The 21,393-nt window shown below is 41.4% G+C and overlaps 1 long non-coding RNA gene and 1 other non-coding gene across 2 annotated transcripts; one reads left to right on the top strand and one right to left on the bottom strand.

The window, feature by feature from the left end:
* Positions 1-4,859: 4,859 nt before the first annotated feature.
* LOC137658857 (uncharacterized) lies at positions 4,860-16,847 on the bottom strand. The gene is made up of 3 exons (XR_011047443.1): positions 16,761-16,847; positions 16,677-16,729; positions 4,860-9,828 (listed from the first exon to the last, which is right to left on the bottom strand). It is a non-coding gene; the product is annotated as an uncharacterized lncRNA (long non-coding RNA).
* A 2,547-nt stretch (positions 16,848-19,394) lies between these two features.
* Positions 19,395-19,557, top strand: LOC137659354 (U1 spliceosomal RNA). The gene has a single exon (XR_011047486.1). It is a non-coding gene; the product is annotated as a U1 spliceosomal RNA (small nuclear RNA).
* Positions 19,558-21,393: the final 1,836 nt, after the last annotated feature.

Here is a 21,393-nt window from a genome sequence, read left to right as displayed (position 1 = left end):
TAGCTATCTGCACCCCATATAGAGTTAACACTTCGATATGAAAAGGTGGAGAATAACTGGGGAGCCGTTCCACAGTTACACTCGTCCGTGGCTACTTTTGGTACTCGAAACGTAAACAAACGGGCGCCATTGCTAAATGACGTCACGTCCGTCCTCATCCTGATGCCAGCTACTTGCTAATCTCCATGATAGAGCAGGACAGGGCGGGGCCTGAAAGGCTGGACTAGAATAGCAGGGAGGGTCCATCAGGACGTCATGGCCATCTCACCCATAAATAGATTTTTCGCTTCGCTCAAAATCCGTTTTTTGGGCTCAAGCCATGACGTCCTGATGGAAGAGTACCAGAGAATCAATGTATCGTGGAAATTTTCCCCCTATTAGAGTAAGTGCCAAGGGCTTTGAATAGAGGTATGTAATGTGACCTCGGTAGAGGTTCCGTGGGGATCCAGCTCCCTGGAAGAAATTCAGAGAAGATGCGACTTTTCAAGGATCGTGACCTGCGGGTGTACTGTCAGGATCCGCTCTGCGAATGAAGTAGGTGATTTTCGCTCTTAGTTGTTTCAGTGACAGGTCGCTACCCGATGTTTCTCCTTTGAAGAGTTGGCCTCCACCAAAGTCTGAAGTTCTTCAAAGATAGACCTTGAGACTCTCTACTGGACATAGAGAGACATCTTCCTTCAGGGGGCAGATTCTCCAGGGGCCCCATCTCTTGGTGGGTAATTCGTTTTTCGCGAGAAACGTCGGATCAGGGAAGAGGGTAAGTTCTCCTGAGTCTGTAAACAGGATATGACCATCGTCTCTTGATAATGCCACTATTTCGCTGACTCGGGCTCCCGAGGCGAGAGCAAAAAGGAATATAACCTTTTGAGTCAGATCCTTGAGAGGGCATGAATCGTCCAAGTTAGAGGCAAAATGGAGCACCTTGTCCAGGGACCAGGAGATAGGTTTTGGCGGAGGTGCTGGACGTAGTCAAGCGCATGCCTTTGGTAGTTTATTGAAGATATCGCTGGACAGATCAATCTGGAAGGCGTACAGTAGTGGTCTAGTCAAAGCCGATTTGCAGGTAAAAATCGTGTTGGCTGCTAAGCCTTGTCCATGAAGGTGAATGAAGAAGGACATGCAGAAATCAATGGTGATTTCCGTAGGGTTTTTTGCTTCGACGAACGAGACCCACTTTCTCCAGGATGATTCGTATTGCCGTCGTGTGGATTCGGTCTTGTATTCCTCGAGGAAGTCTAGACTTTTCTTCGAGATCCCAAACCTTTTCTTTGCGGCTAGGGAGAGAAAATCATGAGATGAAGGTCCCTGACTTTCAGTGATGAAGTGAAGACAGTCGACTTCTGTACTTGCTGAGAGAGAACTGGGCCCGGGAGGGGGATCAGCTTGGGTTGCAGCTCCAGGACCAGGGGGTACCAATTGCTCCGGGGCCACTTGGGAGCCACTAGGGCCGCTGTCCCTTTGAAGGTTCTCAGTTTGGAGAGGACTTTCAGCAGAAGGTTGGTGGGAGGGAACAGGTATATCCTGGACCATCTGTTCCAATCCAGTGACATGGCGTCCACTGCTTCTGCCTTGGGGTCCTCGTACGGGGCCACATAACGAGGAAGTTGATTGTTGTCGCTCGTTGCGAAGAGATCGATCTGAAGTTCCGGGACTTGGCGAGAGATGAAGGAGAACGATCTTGCGTCTAGAGACCATTCCGACTCTATCGGGCTTGTCCGTGATAGAGCGTCCGCCGTCACGTTGCGGAATCCTTGTAGGTGAACTGCAGACGGGTGCCATTTCTTCTTTTCTGCCAGGCGGAAGATTGGAAGAAGCACCTGATTTATCTGGGGCGATCTCGAGCCCTGACGATTGAGACATCTGACTACCACCGAGTTGTCCAGAGTCAGACGGATGTGGATCGAGGGAGGCGGAGAGAGTTTCTTCAGAGTGAGAAGGACCGCCATGGCCTCCAAGATGTTGATGTGAAACGTCTTGAATAGGGGAGACCATGTCCCTTGAGCCTGTTGTTGGTGGGAGTGACCTCCCCAACCCTCCAGCGAAGCGTCCGTGTGGATGTTGAGTGATGGAGGTGGGTGTTGAAGAGGAATGGACCTTTTCAGGGCCTTTGCTTCCGACCACGGCTTTAAGAGTAACCGAAGTCTGTTTGGGAGCCGTCTCTTGAGGTCTCTTCGAGCGATGGATGCAGAACGTCTCCAGACTCCCGCGGCATCCTTTAGCTGTGCACGAAGCACTGGGTTTGTCACAGAGGCGAACTGTAGAGAGCCTAGAACTTGTTCCTGCTGTCGTCTTGAGATCCTTTTGGATTTCAGCAGTTTTTTGACAGACCCTGCTATTTCCTTCCTTTTCTTCTGTGGGATGGAAAGGCGGTGTGACTGAAGATCCCAATGGATTCCTAACCATTGGAACTTCTGAGCTAGAGAGAGGCGAGATTTCTTGGTGTTTATCTTGAATCCCAGGTGTTCTAGGAACTGGGTGACTTTGTTGCAGGATCGTACACAATCTTCGGGCGATGTCGCCCAGACCAGCCAGTCGTCTAGGTAGGCCATCACCTGGACGCCGCGGAGGCGGAACTGTTGAACGATGGCGTCTGCCAGCTTGGTGAAGATCCGTGGGGCCACGTCGAGCCCGAAAGGCATGGCCCTGAAAGCGTAGCTTTTCCTTTGGAGTCGAAATCCTAGGTAGGAGGAAGCGTGATGGTTCATTGGAACGTGCCAGTAGGCATCCGCCAGGTCTATCGAGACCGTGTAGGACCCTTGAGGCAGAAGGGTCCGTATTTGTTGAAGAGTCAGCATCTTGAACTTGTTGTTCGCGATGAACTTGTTGAGGGGGGATAAGTCTAGAATGACTCTTGAGTTTGTCGGAGTCCTTCTTGGGGACGCAAAACAGTCTCCCTTGGAACCTGGTTGACTTTACCCTCCTTATCACCTTCTTGTTCAAGAGTTCTAGGACATATTCTTCCAGGAGGGGGGTTGACTGTTGGAAGAATTGCTGGAAGGTTGGGGGTGGTTGAGTCCAGCTCCAGCCTAGTCCCTTCTTGACGATGCTGTGTGCCCAGGGATTGAAGGTCCAACGATCCTGGAATTGGCGGAGTCTTCCTCCCACCGGAAGCACTTCATTGCTTCTGGCTTCCCGAGGGTTTGCTACCTCGACCGCTAGCTCCCCTTCCTCCTCTGCCTCTGGAGGGACGGCGAGACGCATCTCTGCCTGAGCCTCTGCTTGAGCCTCTACCTTTGGGACGAAAGGTAGTGGATTGCTGCTTAAATGCAGGGGTGAAGACCGGTGACTGTGACAGGACCGGTTGGGTGACCAGCTGAAAGGTCTGTTGTGGCTGAGCTGCCACTTGGGGAGTAGCGGAACCCGGAAACTGCCGTCTGTTGACGTTGCTGGGGTTTAGGCTTCGTGGGTTTCCTCTTAGGTTGAGGGCCGTCGTCCTGAGAGGATTTCCTTTTCTTCGACATGCCCCACTTATGGAGAAGGTTCCTGTTCTCCGTGGCGGCTTTGTCGGTGATCTCTTTCACTAGGGAGGAGGGAAAGAGGTGTTTACCCCAGATGTTGGAGGAAATCAGCCTCCGGGGTTCGTGTCTCACTGTAGCACTTGCGAACACGAATTCACGACAGGCTCTACGAGCCCTAGTGAACCTGTACAGATCCTTCACGACCGTTGCCAGATGTGTTTTGGCAAGGACCATGTAGAAGTCTGGGACCCTAGTGTCACCGGCCATGACTTCAAGCTGTACCTGGAGGGACATAGATGCGGCAAGCCTTTCCTTCGTATCATGTTCCCTACGAAGGAGGTGATCGTTGAGTTTTGGGAGGTCCTCGTTAAACTGACGACCAGCAACGTCTGGCTCTAGCTTCCCCACTATGAAGGTCGACTGGACGTCTTTCCAGTGTCTATCATCAGGGGGAGTAGTCAGGGAGAAGGGCCTGCACTCCTCCAGTGCAGGGCAAGGTTTCCCTTCTTCCACTGCTTTCTGTACCGCAGTGAAGGCCTTTTCAAGAAAGGGGAAGGTCTCATTGTCTGGTGCGACGAAGGTCGGGTGCTTTTTACTAAGCGCCGGCATTTGTGAATTGGTGAAGCCCCTACTTTTCACCGCGTTGGCTAGCATAGCCTGGGCCTTCGAGAGATCGAACATAATAACCTTTGGTTCGGTCTCTTCTTTAGAGGCGGGTTCGGACCTGAGTCGGACGTAACAGTCCGGGTAAGCCTCAAAGTTCTGGAAGAACGCCACTTCTTCCAAAGCGATCGAGCCGACCTTCTCACTGATGAAGATCTTGCCCGTGGTGATCGGCATGTGCTCGGCATACCTCCATGGGTTAGTATCCGAGCAGGCAGGGAGGTCCTTAACCAAAATCCTTTTCGGTTGCTTAGAACTTCCGAGGTTGGACTTGAAAAGCTCATGAGTCTCGCGAAGTTTCTTATCCATGAGAGCTTCAAGCATCTTGAAGATCTCCTGAGTGCCAGATGGGATGGGGTCCGGGGTAGCGGATGTTGAAGGAAGTGATTCCTCAGTCGGTGTAGGAGTTGGTGCAGGGGTAGAAGTGGGAGCGACCTCATGCTCCAAATCAGGGTATTCCACCTGATCTTCCTCATAGTCGAGCTCCTCGCCCATGAGGTTCCTCTCCGTAGTCTCCGACACTTCCGACATACGTTCCACGTTATCGGAATCTAAACGGCACGCATGCATGGACTGGGCCATGACCACATCAGGTTCCACCACTATCTGGACGGTGGGAATCTGATCACTAGGGACCACTGAGTCTTTTGATGCCTTCGGGAATAGCAAGGCCCTCAAATCTTCGGTAGCGAGATACGGTCCGGTGGCGTTCCTCTGGAAGCCACGCACCCACTTGCGTAGCTTCTCTCGAGCGTTGTCCCTTACCTCCGCTGAAGGAGGATCGTCGAACGCTTCGACCAGACGACTCTTGCAGACTGTACAGTGCTGCGGGTCCCAATATTTCAGGTCGCCTTTTTTGGCGGCGCAGGGGGCGTGGGTCCGACACGCCTTGTGCCATACATGCTCCTATTGTTTAATAATCATCAAAAGTGAAAAAAAATAACAACCATCATTTTATAAAATAGCAGACAAAATATCTGGGTGCAAGCATTCGGCTTCAAAACCTTTAGCAAAATATCTGGATGTTAACACAAAAGTCTCAAACATTAAGAGATAAGATAGCACGCAAAATATCTGTATGTTAACACAAAAGTCTCAAACATTAAGAGATAAGATAGCAGGCAAAATATCTGGATGTTAACACAAAAGTCTCAAACATTAAGAGATAAGATAGCAGGCAAAATATCTGGATGTTAACACAAAAGTCTCAAACATTAAGAGATAAGATAGCACGCAAAATATCTGGATGTTAACACAAAAGTCTAAAACTTTGAGAGAGAAAATGGCAGGCAAAATATCTGGATGTTAACACAAAATTCTCAAACTTTTTAAGAGATAAGATAGCAGGCAAAATATCTGGATGTTAACACAAAAGTCTCAAACATTAAGAGATAAAATAGCAGGCAAAATATCTGGATGTTAACACAAAAGTCTCAAACTTTAAGAGATAAAATAGCAGGCAAAATATCTGGATGTTAACACAAAAGTCTCAAACTTTAAGAGATAAAATAGCAGGCAAAATATCTGGATGTTAACACAAAAGTCTCAAACTTTGAGAGATAAGATAGCAGGCAAAATATCTGGTAATAAGAAGCCGAACTTCCAAATCCTTATACAAGTTAACCAATGGAAAAATTTTCAAAAATTTCTAATTGTTTAGGTATCTTCATTTCATTAATTTTAACACAAACATCACACACACATTCAGCAAAGGAACTTTTGAAATAGTATGACTATATTTTCAGTTAACAATATTTAAAGATGAAAAAATATAACTATAAAGAAATTACTTTGGAAAAAGGAATTGAAAAAAAATGGATAAGAAAGTTTGAAGTAAAATGGAAGTGAAGTCATGTATGTAATGTTTTTAACAAGATTTTCATTTCACATAATTTAATTAATGATATAAAAAATGGTCATATGTTTAGTTATTTTCTTCCGAATAAGACTTTACAATAATTTTCTATGAAAACAAACCTCTATGATGCATAAAAATCTTATAGTCTAGAACTTAAGACAATCAACCAAATGTTTACTAATTTTGATCAAATGAGTTTCAACAGAAATATCCCAATATGTTTTAGTAATTTTTATTTTTCCTTAGTTAACAAACACAAGCCCTTTAACAGGAGTATAATTCAAGCAAATCTGGAAACTCGGCTGTGAAAAAATTATAACGAGGTGTCGGTAGATGCTAGCGGGTGGGACAGAATCCCCACCCACCAACTTTGACCTACTCACCTAAGAATTGCAGGGCAGTTCATGCGGGAATTATATCTTTAACAAAGCAAGTTTGTGTACGGTACTTTCCAAAAGTACAAAAAAACCCTCATCCATTATCGGGAGACTTATCCTTAGGAGGGAGGAAGTTTCTATAACCAAACTTGTTGGTTTAAAATCCCTTGATGTCTAACACTCAGCCCTGTAGACGTGCTAGTGTTGACTGCAATCAACCAGAGAAAACTTTCTTAGGTGATAAGCTAAGTTTCTGTTTATAGGGACAGTCAGGCATGAACTTATCCTTTCAGGACACACCGTCTGAAATGTACAGCTTCAAAAGCATCGAGGATACATACTTCTATGCTGGTCCCAAATCCAGATAAATGGCGAGAGTTGGCTGCAGGAAAGGCCTCCGCTTATAAAGCAACCGGGATATACCCTGTTCATGGGAAGCCGGGAGCCTCACCTGACCCAGCCGAAAAATGGGCAAGGGTTACCACCTCAAGACGAGCGTGGTTGAAGGCGGAAGTCCAAAATTATAGAATTGAAACCATGACCAGAAGTAGAGATGTGGCAAATGTAATGGAGAGAATGAAAATTGTTATCTTGTGGGTGCTAGAGACAAGGTAGAAAGCAAACAAGGTAAGATAGATTGGTAGTAAAAGTAAGATTATATATAGAGGAAGATGTTGAGTGGGTGTTGTCCTTAGTAAGCAAACAGAAAAATTTGATTCAAGTGGAAAGAAAGAGTTGTCCGTCCATATACCAAGGCACTTCCCCCAATTTTGGGGGGTAGCCGACACCAACAATGAAACAAAACAAAAAGGGGACCTCTACTCTCTATGTTCCTTGCCCCCTGTGGCCGCAGGGGCATATAAAAATTAGAATAGCGCCAACGTTATCCCTGCGTGTCATAAGAGGCGACTAAAAGGGACGGGACGAGGGGGCTGGGAACCCCCTCTCCTGTATAAAATTCCTGCGAGACATCGACAAGAAAGAGTTGTAGAATAATGAAAGTAAAACTGTGCTCTGGGGAACATATCTAAATGTAGCCAGTGAATGAGGAGGAAATTAGGAATATATTTTGGAAGGAAATGACTGAAGTGGTAACATCAATAGACCTGGAAAGAAAGACCAGTTATATGTCGTGACCTGAATGGACACATTGGAAGTAGTCGGGGAAAATATTAGACTTCAGGGAGGTCATAGTATGGGGAATTTAAATGACCTAATAGTAGATTTTGCATTCTCTTTTATTATTATTATTACTAGCTAAGCTACAATCCTAGTTGGAAAAGCAAGATGCTATAAGCCCAAGGGCTCCAACAGGGAAAAATAGCCCACTGAGGAAAGGAAATAAGGAATTAAATAAACAATATAAGAAATAATGAACAATTAAAATAAAATACTTTAAAAACATTTGATATGGCAATAAACAACACCTTTTTTGCAAGTGCTGTCATGATTATAAAACATATAGTGATGAGAGACAGGAAACAGATTTTCTGCTGTGTAGAAGTAACCATTTGGCAGAAGTAAAGAACTGCAAAATCATAAAAGGTGAAACTTTCAGCCGTCAACCCATCAACATAGCTTAGTTATTTCAGATTATTGGATACAGAGAGAGAGAGAGAGAGAGAGAGAGAGAGAGAGAGAGAGAGAGAGAGAGAGAGAGAGAGATCTAAGGAAGCAGTCCTGCACAGCATAAGACAAGCAGACGATGTGAGCATCTGGTGGGTAGAAAATAGCACAATGTTATTGAGAACAGATGAAGAATTACTTGGGAAAACATCAGATTGAGAATCACTCAATAACAGAGAGAATCAGTGGAGGAACCCAGATACGCAACGTAAAATAAAAACAAAATGAGAAGCAAGGAGATATAACATTTATTTCTCTTATTTCATTTCCATCTAAGCTGTCCTAATGCTGTTGCCAATTATTATAAAAAAAACTCAATGCTTGGTAAAAAATCAGTACAGAGGATGAGAATCCACCTTAAGATCTGATTCTTCATCACAGGCATAAGTGCGCTCTGGGCACAATCACCAAGTTCAACCCTATATGAAAATTCTCTTGTTCGAAGGAATGATACACTCTTTTGCACATGATTGTACATGAGAGGAAGGGATCAGAGGAATATTCTACTGAAGAGTGAGAACGCTTCGCAAAGCGCGAGTGTCTACAGTATTTTCTGTAGGTTTGTCTCAATCTTTTTTCAGAACGACCCCCGCGATCCAGCCTCGGAAGGATGTGTGTGTGTGCGTAATGCTGTCAACTAGTGACTGTTCCCATCGGGAACGCGTGGTGCCCTTTTCACATTTGTGTGAATGGGAGGCCACTGGTTGGGCACAGGAGAAGCACCTCATTTCACCTCTGGGAGATGGGTAGTCACCGGAGAGACCACTTCCGAAGAAGAGGTCAAAATGGCATTGGAAGGGGAAGGGAGATGTAACCACTTCTCTTTCCCAGTCATCGTCATATCAAGGGGGTTACGGGACTACTGTAGGCGAGGACCTGTTGACAAACTGCACCTAAGTAGTCTTGACCACGTTAGAGGGGGTCACGTCAAGCAAGGATTCTTCTGCAGCAGTTGTAGCAGCAATGAGAGACTGGGACGTCCTAATGAGGTCTAAAGGCCACAGCATCTTCAGAGCCAAGGACATGGCCACAACACTGTCAGGCTCGATATGGGGTGAAGGATGGGGTTCCCCTAATCCATGTAGGCATCAGGCAAAACCACCTCCAACACCACTAGGGGAAGATCTGGGTCATTCTGTAGCATAAATTAGGGCAAGAGAAGAGACCTAGTAGATTTATTTGGCCTAAAAGAAGACAGAGGATGAAGAGTCACGCTTTGCCTTCTTCCGACTCTTGCTGTATTCAACCAATTTGTAGTGAAGACCTGTCATTACACTCCTCTGAAGGGGAAGACAGTGAATACACATGCCCTACAGGCAAGAACACAAGAATGGGAGTGAACATAGCTTCTGCTTGTGAAGGTGCTGCACTTTTGGCCCGCAACTCCAGGGCGAAACCATATGGCCACACATTGTTTCTTCATTTGGCAAACAGCAAAAACACGCTGTAAAGAGAAAAGATTAAAGCAGCCAACTTAGCGAGACAGTACTTCTATACTGCTCAGAGCCAAAAGTCTGAAGTGTCTTACCGTCTGTAACTACCGACACTTCATTACAATCTTTTAACAGCAGAGTTTCCAGCTTCACTGAAATCATACGCATATTAAAGGACGAGAGTTTGTATCCACTGAAGTGAAAACGTTAGGTGACTGAAAAAAATTATGGCAATGTCTACAGTACTTAAATTCTAAACACCAATACAAAAGGAGTGTTGAAAGAACTAGTACTTTGTAAAACAAGATTTTCTTGAAGACACACTTGAAGAACTCTTAGTACAGAATAGTAGCATTCCTCAGCTATTCTTTCTTGACAGTTATTTCATACCTGCAGCTTGTTTGAAGAGCTACCTGTAAAAAAAGAAAGGTTTTAAAAAGTGGCCGTATTTGTTCATTCACAGTCAACTTCACTTATTATTAGCCAAACAGAACACCAACTCACAATGAACAGGCTAGCAAGTGATTCTTATACAAGATTACAGTAAATGAGAGAATAACCATAAAAATCTATCAGACTAAAGAATCAATTAACTACTGAAACTTCACCCACTACAATCTACCCTAAGTGAAACTTATGGAATTACAAAACATAGTAAACAGAGGAGCAACACTCATAAAAGGTGTCCTACCCTGAGTGATCACTCCTATGCTAGTTGAATTACACTGGCAGTTGAACCTAGAAAATTTTTTTAGATACTATATGTGCAACAACCCATCAAGTTATCAGAACCAGAAAACCAAAAATCCAAAGGAATTTCTAAACATTGTGCAGCCAATGAATCATGTGGACACAAAAAATAGTTACAAATGGTTTTAAATTATTGGATCCAAGATGTATATTTACTATAGGTTTTAGAGATTTCAAACATAAAGCCCTAAAACTATACAACAAGCTCTGCACTAGACATTCGAAAGACAAGATACTAACACTTTTACCCCCAATGGACGTACTGGTACGTCTCACAAAACTCATCCCTTTACCTCCCCATGGACGTACCGGTACGTCCTTGCAAAAAAACTGCTATTTACATTTTTTGCATATTTTTTTTAAGTTAATGAGAAACTTCAGGCATTTTCCAAAAGAATGAGACCAACCTGACCTCTCTATGACAAAAATTAAGGCTGTTAGAACAATTTAAAAAAAATATATTGCAAAATGTGCTTGAAAAAAAGAATGCCTGGGGGTTAAGGGTTGGAAAGTTCCAAATAGCTTGGGGGTAAAAGGGTTAAGGCTTTCAAAAGAAACGGAAGACTTTCGTGCTTTCTAGGTGCTCTGATAACGTGGATTTGACAATTAAAATACAATACGCTGTGTGATACTCTAAATCCATAAGAATATATTCGACAAACAGATCTTGTAAGCCTTGTAGTGCGTAAAGTTCCCACGTATAAGCACCAGGAAAATAGAAATTAAATTAAAACAGAAGAAAAGTAAATGAATGAATGATCAGCAATTCAAAATTAAGACGTTCGAGATCACAATCCCATCAAACTCAAAAAGATCAAGACAACCAAAAATGAAAATGAGAATTTTGTTGTTGGACAATGCATGACTACAACACCTCAATAGGATTAAAATTGGATTGAAGAAACTTGGCCCATATGGAGTACAAAGAGGTAAGAGAGCAAGATGGGAGAAAGAAACGAGGAATATTTGTCCCTCAGAAGGGTAAGAATTAAGTGGGGCTAGAGACTAAACGCAACAGATCCCCCAAAATGGAATTAGTTAACAAGTGCCATCAAAAGCAAGTGAATTAACAGATTGGACGGCAGAAGATGATATTTACTCAGAGAACTAATTTCCCTCAGTCCAGTGTCTATAACGATGTACTAGCTTCTGAAATATGTACCATACCCAAAACAAACAAGTATCTAAAATACTTTTAATAAACAACCAAATTGAATGGCTTGTTGATTGAGTTTAAGGTGCGATGCGATACATCTTAGCAATCCATGTTTACCAACGGTTATATAAGCGGCTGAGAAAACTTTGGGTGCGGAGGAAATGACCCCCTAATCTTGATGAAGTCACTGGCAGCAGGGTGACAGATATGGTTTAAGGCGAGAAAACTGTCTCTTCGGCTACTGCTCCTGATGCCTGGTGGATGATCTTACTGGAATTAGTATTGGACCGGCAGGGGTCACTTGTCTTAGGAAGATAGGCACTGCGCATCACGAGGAACCGGCTATCCTTTGATGAATCTAGCCAATGAATCCTCCGAGGCCCTTTGCGTCAATAGGCGTAGGAGGAGATGACGAGTTAAGTTATTATTTAGCCATGTATTGAGGATACAAGCAGATAATGCATGCTTGAAATACAGTAATTTAAAATAAAAGCATTATCAAAACTTGCAGTACTACAGTACTGACTGTTACTTGTGCATTGCAGTAAATACAGTACTATACAAAGTCTGTGTGTGCTTTAGCCAAACTTACATGTCCAAACCTAATGAAAAACTCTTATTTTCAGAAATTTCCATTACGTGTAGTTAACGGGCAGCATGGAAATGCAAAATGACAGAATGAGTAAGGAGCAAATGGTATTGTGAAGGCGGAAATTTGAGAGAAAATTATGTAATAATGTAAAAAGTCATTATGACTGAATTAAAACATTTACACCTCCAAGAGCTGATCAGTTCAACTTCCCTTTCCTGCGAATGTCTTACTCAATTGGAGTAACTGTGTCACTACCTGTACCCACTGGGATATGCAAGGTACCATAACTCTGCCGACTGGCTCCCTGAAAACCAATGGTCTGAGATGAACAATGCCCTCGTTTCAGGCTACATATATTCGTGTACGATTATATCAGTAGGTTTCCCGTAAATCCTACATTCACTGTACACTAGGTTTATTCAATCGTGGTCATATTGTAGTGAAAATTTTATATACTATATTACTATAATCTTTCCATCCCTTTTTCCAAAGAATTATTTTCTGCAATGGCTTGCTTATGTAACCAATGGCAAACATGGATTGCCAAGATATACCACCTAGTAGATGATAAATGGAAAAGTATCAAACTAAAAGCTCAAGATAGAGACGACTGGCAAAACCTAACCTAGGCCCTTTGCGTCAATAGGCGTAGGAGGAGATGATGATGATGGTCAATGGCTTGCTACAAATTCATGGACTCCCCTGGTTACACATTGCTACTCACTACAGCAATTACGATGATTGACGCAACCATCATTTACAAATCAGACAATTCTATAAGTTTTCTCTAGTGCCTTTATAGCACTAGCACACAATCACAACGTGCATCGCAATTTGCAATGCACCTATCAAGTACAAGTACAGTATCTGATAATGTAAGTCCTTGTACCAAAATACAATACCTTATCAATCATATTCCAACCCAGAGACGTATAGGAGCACCGAAAGGGGAGAGGATATGCAACGGCTCCTCACTTATTCTTCCCCTTAGTGGATTAGACTGGGTAAAGTCTATTTGGGGGTGCAGATATCTATGGTTATCTTAGGATACGTCCCTGATTATACACTATATCTACGGATAGTCGTTCCGGGGGTTGGAACCCCATGATACCCAATTGTAATTCTCTTGTAATATCACTCACAAAAATATTATACAGTAGGAAGCAGCCGAAGGGAACTTCCATCAGGACGACATGGCTCGAGCCCAAAAATTATATTCCAAGTTTCCTATTTTACCACAAAAAGATATTACAGTTTTCAAAGGGCATATGGTTGCATTAACTAAAGTGAGGAATTACATTACATAACAGCATGTGAAAACTATGTACTGTACAGTTAACTGTATGAATTTTGGTACACCTCACGAGAGGTTAAAGACACATCCAGTCAACTGGAAATGTTAAAACGTTATCTATGGAGGGAGGCTCTGATTCCTGAACTATAGGCCCAATGACATTTCTTATTCAACTATATCATACATCATCTTGGAATAAATATTCCAATACTATTACGTAAAAGATATTTCTGTCACGAATATTACTACCTATATGGTAGAGGTACGGCTTACATCTCTAAGCTTGCCAGCATGTTTACCATAATTAAATTTAATAAAAATTAATGAAAATAGATTTTTAATTCAATAAAAATATCAATCACAATGCTATATACTGTAGTAAGTATAATTTTGGTAGTTATTTTCAGTTTCTATCTATTCCATACTGCCTTGCTATCAGAACTATAAGGGCTGTAGCAATCTGTTTTCCAAGAAGGGTTGCACCTTGAAATATCTTCAGCATTACTAAAAAAAGACTATTATAGTCCTTGGTTTCCTGGTGTAGATTTGACAATATAAAGCCTCACTTTTCTTCCCTTGATTGCTACAGTGTTTTTTTTCCAAGAAACCTTTCAAAGACAACATATTTAGCTGATAAATCTAGAGTGATTGAATATTTCCACAGTCCTGCATTTGGAGTATTCTTATTAAAGGCATGGATGCGAGAATTGTTCCACATGCACCCAACGGTCATAGAAAGTACCGCTAACAGTGCCTTGAGTGAGCAACCTCCAAGATTGTTCTCTGTCCTCAGCATACCACACCATAATGGGCCCAAAGTGAAACCAATATCTTTCTCTAAATTATTCCTATTCCTACCACTTGCTTTCTACTCTGGACTTTGTAACCATTACTTGAATATGTTTTCCCCTACTACTATATGTACTAGAGACCAGCCATCCCAAAATTCTGCCTCTACCTTAAACAGATAATGCATGCAAAAATATGAGGCATTTTACTGAGTTACCTCTGACGCTTTATCAAAAGAAAAGTTCTTGAAATTTAATGTGGTCCCTCCACTTTAGGAAATGCAAGCTCTTGAGTGTTTATACCCTCGTGATGATAGAAGACCCGAGTAAGACTGCCAAGGCTCCTTTTTTTATATAAGGGTTGTAAAGAAAGTCCAACACCACAGAACGTACTTCCATACGATCCCAAAAACTTCAATGCAATGTTTAGTTTCAAAAAGACCTCAGTTCTCCAGGATCATATTGCATAATAACCTGTTATGAAGGTATTTCTAGGTCCAGCACAGCCTATGAAATGAATTTGTTCGTGGCCATGAACTCGCAAAGCAAGGAGTAAACACTTTGAGTAGCAGAAACTATAAATCATTCTATAAACAGTAATGTCAAAACAGATATGTCATATAAACTATAAAAAAGACTTATATCAGCCTGTTCAACAAATAAACATTTGCTGCAACTTTGAACATTTGAAGTTCTACTGATTCAACCACCAGATTAGGAAGATCATTCCACAACTTGGTCACATCTGGAATAAAACTTCTAGAATACAGTGTAGTATTGAGCCTCATGATGGAGAAGGCCTGGCTATTAGAATTAACTGACTGCCTAGTATTACGAACAGGATGGAATTGTCCAGGGAGATCTGAAGGTAAAGGATGGTTAGAGAAGAGGTAATTTGCTCTCTCCTTCCAGCATGCAATTCTCAAAGATTTAAGTCAGTTTCCAGCAATTCAGAAACTCTTGACAAGGTGTGAATCCCATTCTTACCATAATGGCGAGCTGCTCATTCCTCTGAAAGATTAGCTATCACAGTCGAGCGGTTAGGGCTGTCGACGGTATGACCCGCATTAGATAGCCTAGGCGCGGAAGCAATATTCCCGATGGGTGGTGAACATACGCTTGGTCCAAGATTGGGTGGCAAGACTATTATGGGACACCAAGCCCATCACTAACGTCAAATCCGAAGGGTCTTGCCCCTGAATCCCTTTGTCAGCCTTATGCCTGCTTTTCTCCCCAGCCCTCATAACTTTCATTCCAACTTTGCAATGAATTTCCACAAAGTCCTGTAACACCAAAGCTAACTCCCTTCATACCTCAGAACTCAAAGTACGATTGTAAGTACGTCAAGGGCAGTTGCTACTCTACATCTGGATCTCAACATAGATAATGTTTCTTTAACACTGTATGACTTGTCTCCTTCAACTGCTAAAAAAAATTTGGCTTATTGAGAAAGTCTTTCATGATTTTCGGTAATCAGTTTATTCTGAAGAAGTGTTTTAATTTTTTTAATTCTACCTTGTTTCGAGTATTGTTCTCCTGTTTGGTTTTCAGCTGCCGATTCTCATCTTAATTTGTTGGACAGGACCTTACGGTCTATCAATTATCTTATTCCTGATCTAGATATTAATCTCTGGCACCGTCGTTCAATTAGTTCGTTCTGCATGTTGCATAAGATTTTTCATAATTCTGACCATCCTTTATATTCAGATCTTCTTGGACAGTACCACCCTGTTCGTTATACTAGGTATGTAGTCAATTCTAATAGTTAGGCCTTCTCCATCATGAGGCTCAATACTACACAATATTTTGGAAGTTTTATTCCACCTATAACCAAGCTGTGGAATTATCTCCCTAATCGGGTAGTTGAATTGGTAGAATTTCAGAAGTTCAAACTTGCAGCGAATGTTTTAGGGTTGAACAGATTAACATAAGTCTCTTTTTATAGTTTATGTATGACAGATCTGTTTTGATGTTACTGTTCTTAAAATATTTCATTTTAATATTTCATATCTTTTCATAGTTTATTCATTTCCTTATTTCCTTTCCTCACTGGGCTATTTTTCCCTGTTGGAGCCCTTGGGCTTAAAGCACCCTGCTTTCCAACTAGGGTTATAGCTTAGCTAATAATAATAATAATAATAATAATAGCATGGCAGGGGGAAAATAAACAAGCCAGCAAACTGTTTGGATAAGGAGAGCTTACATTTTTTTTTTTTTTTTAATCAGGGCTGTCTTTTCCAGAGGATGATTGGCAACGAACTTAGGGAAGATTCACTGAAATACCAAATGCATATGAATCTAGAAACTCTGGTTCCATAGAAAAACACCATATGAATTTGCTTGATAATTCATCTGAGACTCGAGTACCAGCCCAAAACCGAGGTCCAGTAACTCGGTAACTTTGAGGCAGATATAGTTCAGTAGATCAGCCTGAGGTAAAATACTAAAAGCACACATAAGGCCTCTTCTATTTTGCTAAGTAGAGACATACAATACTGCCGCTATCATACAAATACCACAAACCGACCTAACCTAACCTAGTAGTTCCCAGGTCATAAACCCTAGCCGGGGGCAAGCCCCGGACCCCCTTCGTAGGTCTCTCTCCTACACAAAAAAGGCGATGGGCAGCATTCTAAATATCTTAACCACATTGTAATAATAAAAAAGTTACTCAGGATTACCTTAATATTCGTAGTCACTGAAGTCTAAATCCTCGGGTTCTTGCGCCTTCAACCTCTTCCGGGGTGGAGGGTTAGGTGCAGGACTTGAATCTGCACGACTATAAAACAGTCCACCCGAACTAACCTTTCGTTTCCGTGCGCTTATACCATCACAAACGTATCTGTGGATACCTGTGGGTAGAAAGATAAAATATACATTATGTAGAAAAATATTCATAAAATAAACAAGGTACAATACAGATTTCTAATTCCATTTACTGTCCCAGAGTAAAAACAGAAGAATGTTCTACACAGAATAATCTTGTATAATACAGTACAGTGAATGTTCTGGGTACAGTACTGTATTAAGAAAATAACAGCAAAAATATCTTTATACATATATGCATACAATAGATATATATTTCTATCTTATCTCCTCCTACACCTGATGATGCAAAGGGCCTCATTAGATTTTGCCAGTCGTCATCATCTTGAGTTTTAAAACCAATACTTCACCATTCCCGATCTCCTGCTTCTCGTGCCTGGTGGAGCCCAGTTAAACATTTGGTGAACTAATTCCCCAAACCATCTCCATCTACCCCTCATGTTTCCATCTAGTGTTTGAATACGAGATTTATAAATTCGGGACATTTGACATTGAACTGGCGTCCGCAAGTTAATTCAGAATAGGTTCCACTGGGCAAATCTCCCGCTGGTTAGACTGAAGTAAGACTAGGAGAGGTTGGATGGCAAGATTCAAAAGAACTAGATGGAACAAAAGTTATGTAGAAGACAAAAGTTCCTCTATCAATGCCTGCACTCCCACCTACGGGAGTACATGCCTGGTGATTGCCAGACTAGGGTTCGAGTCCCGCACAAAATCGTTATTTCCTTTGGTCGCTGCAACCCCATCGTCCTTGAGAGCTTAGGATGGGTGGTTTGAGGGAGCCTATAGGTCTACCTGCTGAGTCATCAGCAGCCATTGCCTGGCCATCCTTGGTCCTAGCTTGGTGGAGAGGGGGCTTGGGCATTGATCATATGTAGTACGTATGCTCAGTCTCTAGGGCATTGTCCTGCTTGATAGGGCAATGTCACTGTCCCTTGCCTCTGCCATTCATGAGCAGTCTTTAAATCTTTACATGTAGATCACGCAATAATAAATAAAGGACAGTGATGGCCGTTCTATAGCCTAGTAGCTGCTCTGATCATAGCCGTCAAGTTTTGAACCTAAGAAAATGTAGAAATTCATTGCCTACATCAGATATATGGAGTAACATCAGGCATGATTAAAAGGACTGCCCCAATAGTAAAAGCTTTTTACTCAACAGTCAGACATATAAAGTAATGTAGAATAAAGTGGCCAAAAAAAAACACTAATCTTTTTTTATACATGTCATTATCATCACCATTATTATTATTATTATTACTTGCTAAGCTTCAACACCAGTTGGAAAAGCAGGATGCTATAAGCCCAAGGGCTTCAACAGGGAAAATAGCTCAGTGAAGAAAGGAAATAAAGAAATAAACTAAGAGAAATATTGAACAAAATATATTAATAACAGTAACATTAAAATAGATCTTCCATTTAAAGACTATATAAACTTGAATAAAACAGAGGAAAGGAAATAAGAAAAGTGTGCCCCACTGTACCCACAAGCAAGAGAACAAGAGGTTTGGACATTTATAAGAGATATTTATCAACATTTAACATACTGCAGAGAGACATTTTACCTGATGTGAGTATTAAGAAATACACATTAGGAGAATGTGTACCTTTATAAAGGGTCACAAGTATGTTTATACTTTGATAATTCAAACTAGACGCCAACTGAGTTTAGCAATTACAATTCGATTTAACAATTGGCTGTAGTTTGCTACAGTCACCATCTGCATAAAAAAAATTATGGTACATTAATATTTAATATCTGTGTATTCTTATCCACTAAGGTCTGTCTTTTGAGAAAAATTGTAGTTAGGTGTTTGTAGGTGATAACCAATTAGTCTTGTAATATATATTTAACCAGAAGGCTTAAATGAAATAGATTATCTCTGGTCCCCCAGCTTTATGTGTGACACGGACTCATTTTGGAAAGAATTCACCGAGTATCATGTTTAGGGTTCCTCAAGTAGGACGAGTTAACCTATTGAAAACTTCTTCTATCGATTGCCCGGAGCTTTCCTCTGGACGGGGGCCTTTTGAGGAAATGTCATAACAGCCCCCAATGAAAACTTGTGGGATCTCCACAGATGTTTTGTCACGGGCATACTTGTTAAGCAGCAGATGCAAAACAGTTGCAACCCACTTATCTTACGGATGTCTAATCATTGGAATGATTGATTATTGGATGCATATGTATTCAGTTCAGCTTATTCTTTATTTATTTGGTATATTTTTAATTTTGTTCCCTTGAATTCTTCATATATAATTTCTTTTGGCCTGGTTGGTGATTATTTTTCTTGCTTTCTAGTAAAAAGTACTTCAAGATTTGTATTACATCAACAGCCAAATTAAACATTCATTGAATGAAAGTTACTGAAAAATACTTGAGAAAAAATGTATGTTCGCAATGATTCACAGAGAGTTACTAATTTATGGGATCCTAAAATGATTCAGGCATCTCATTATCAAGTTAAATGTGTTATATAGATAAACTTGAAGAATTTATTACATAAAAATCAATAAGAGGGGAGGTTTACTCAGTTCACCTCAGCATGGATGCTGTGGTGTGTGAGAAGAGCATACTTACCTGGCACAGGGGACACCATGATCACGAAGGTGGTTCCCCCAAGGCGAGGCTCACCATTGCACTCCGGTGGTGCTGACCCTTGCGATTGACCCAAATGTGGTCAACTCGGGTGCGAAATTTTTGGTAGCGGGGGACTGCGTTCGCGCTATCCCCCAATAAAAAAATTCATCACTGTACTAGTTACCTTCAGGCACACTAAACATTTAACTTTAGTTTGTGAGTGATCGAGAAAGTATATAGGAAATGTGTTCCTCTAATATTTCCATAAATATGTTGAACAGTAAATTGTGGGTGACACCTGCACTCAATTATTTTAACCGAGATGCATTTGCACTCACTCACAGGGATGCCCTTTTTACTTGGAGAGGTTTCCTACAAGCTGATTTGTTGCAAGTATTTTATTCGAATAGCATCATTGTTTTCCAAATTATTACCAAGTAATGTGATTTGAAACTTATTTGCTAATCTAAATTTCTCCCTATATGTTTTGTGAATAAATAATGTTAACGAATAGATATATTTTAAAGTATGGTAATGTTAAGTTTAAATTTATTAACAACAGACGCTTGTTTTCAGATGCACACTGCATGAGTTTGTACTTTATCATATCTTTTAACACATTGGGATAAATTATACTAAACATAAGAAAAATATGTTATTATAAACTTTCTTTGAATACCAGAATCTACTAAAGACATTTAGTGTGAAATACTACAAAATTATATAGTGTGCATCCGAAAACAAGCTCTTGTTGTAGACTTTTGTAGGTGGTGTTATTAAATTTAGACTTACCATAATATTTTATAATCTCTTTATTACATCACGTTATTTATTCACAAAACATATGTGAGAGAGAATTTTATATAGCAAATAAGTTTCGAATAATTTTACTTGGTAATTATTTGAAAACAATTATGCTATGTAGGCAAAATACTTGCAACAGATTAGCTAGTAGGAAACTTTAACGAGCTAAAAGGGCACCCGTGCGAGTGATAGCAAGTGCGCCTCAGCTTAGAAAACCAAGTATATTCATTCCTCTTTTGACTTTGTAAAACTGGAAGGCTTTGTCGGATATAAAGAAGGTTTTTCAAATATTTTTTATATGAGTAGACACACTCAGAGGTGTTGAGTCATATAGTTAGTTCTTTGACTTTACTGAACTCAGTCAAGATTTAACGGATTTTGAGCGAAGCGAAAAATCTATTTTTGGGTGAGATGGCCATAACGTCCTGATGGAAAGTTCCTTTTGGTAGCTTCCTTGGGTATATTAACTACAAGGATATTCCCAGAGAATTAAACCACAGGTTATCACAGAATTCTTACTTCTGGTGCGAGTATCCTAAAGGTTTCCCTTTAAGACATCGTATATCAACAGGGGACGCATGTATTAACACGCCACATAGCTATCTGCACCCCATATAGAGTTAACACTTCGATATGAAAAGGTGGAGAATAACTGGGGAGCCGTTCCACAGTTACACTCGTCCGTGGCTACTTTTGGTACTCGAAACGTAAACAAACGGGCGCCATTGCTAAATGACGTCACGTCCGTCCTCATCCTGATGCCAGCTACTTGCTAATCTCCATGATAGAGCAGGACAGGGCGGGGCCTGAAAGGCTGGACTAGAATAGCAGGGAGGGTCCATCAGGACGTCATGGCCATCTCACCCATAAATAGATTTTTCGCTTCGCTCAAAATCCGTTTTTTGGGCTCAAGCCATGACGTCCTGATGGAAGAGTACCAGAGAATCAATGTATCGTGGAAATTTTCCCCCTATTAGAGTAAGTGCCAAGGGCTTTGAATAGAGGTATGTAATGTGACCTCGGTAGAGGTTCCGTGGGGATCCAGCTCCCTGGAAGAAATTCAGAGAAGATGCGACTTTTCTAGGATCGTGACCTGCGGGTGTACTGTCAGGATCCGCTCTGCGAATGAAGTAGGTGATTTTCGCTCTTAGTTGTTTCAGTGACAGGTCGCTACCCGATGTTTCTCC

The sequence above is a fragment of the Palaemon carinicauda genome, chromosome 19 (assembly GCF_036898095.1).
Source record: "Palaemon carinicauda isolate YSFRI2023 chromosome 19, ASM3689809v2, whole genome shotgun sequence".
Classification (NCBI taxonomy): domain Eukaryota; kingdom Metazoa; phylum Arthropoda; class Malacostraca; order Decapoda; family Palaemonidae; genus Palaemon; species Palaemon carinicauda.
The sequence above is the reverse complement of the archived record's forward strand: the minus strand, read 5'-3'. Positions and strand labels throughout refer to the sequence as shown.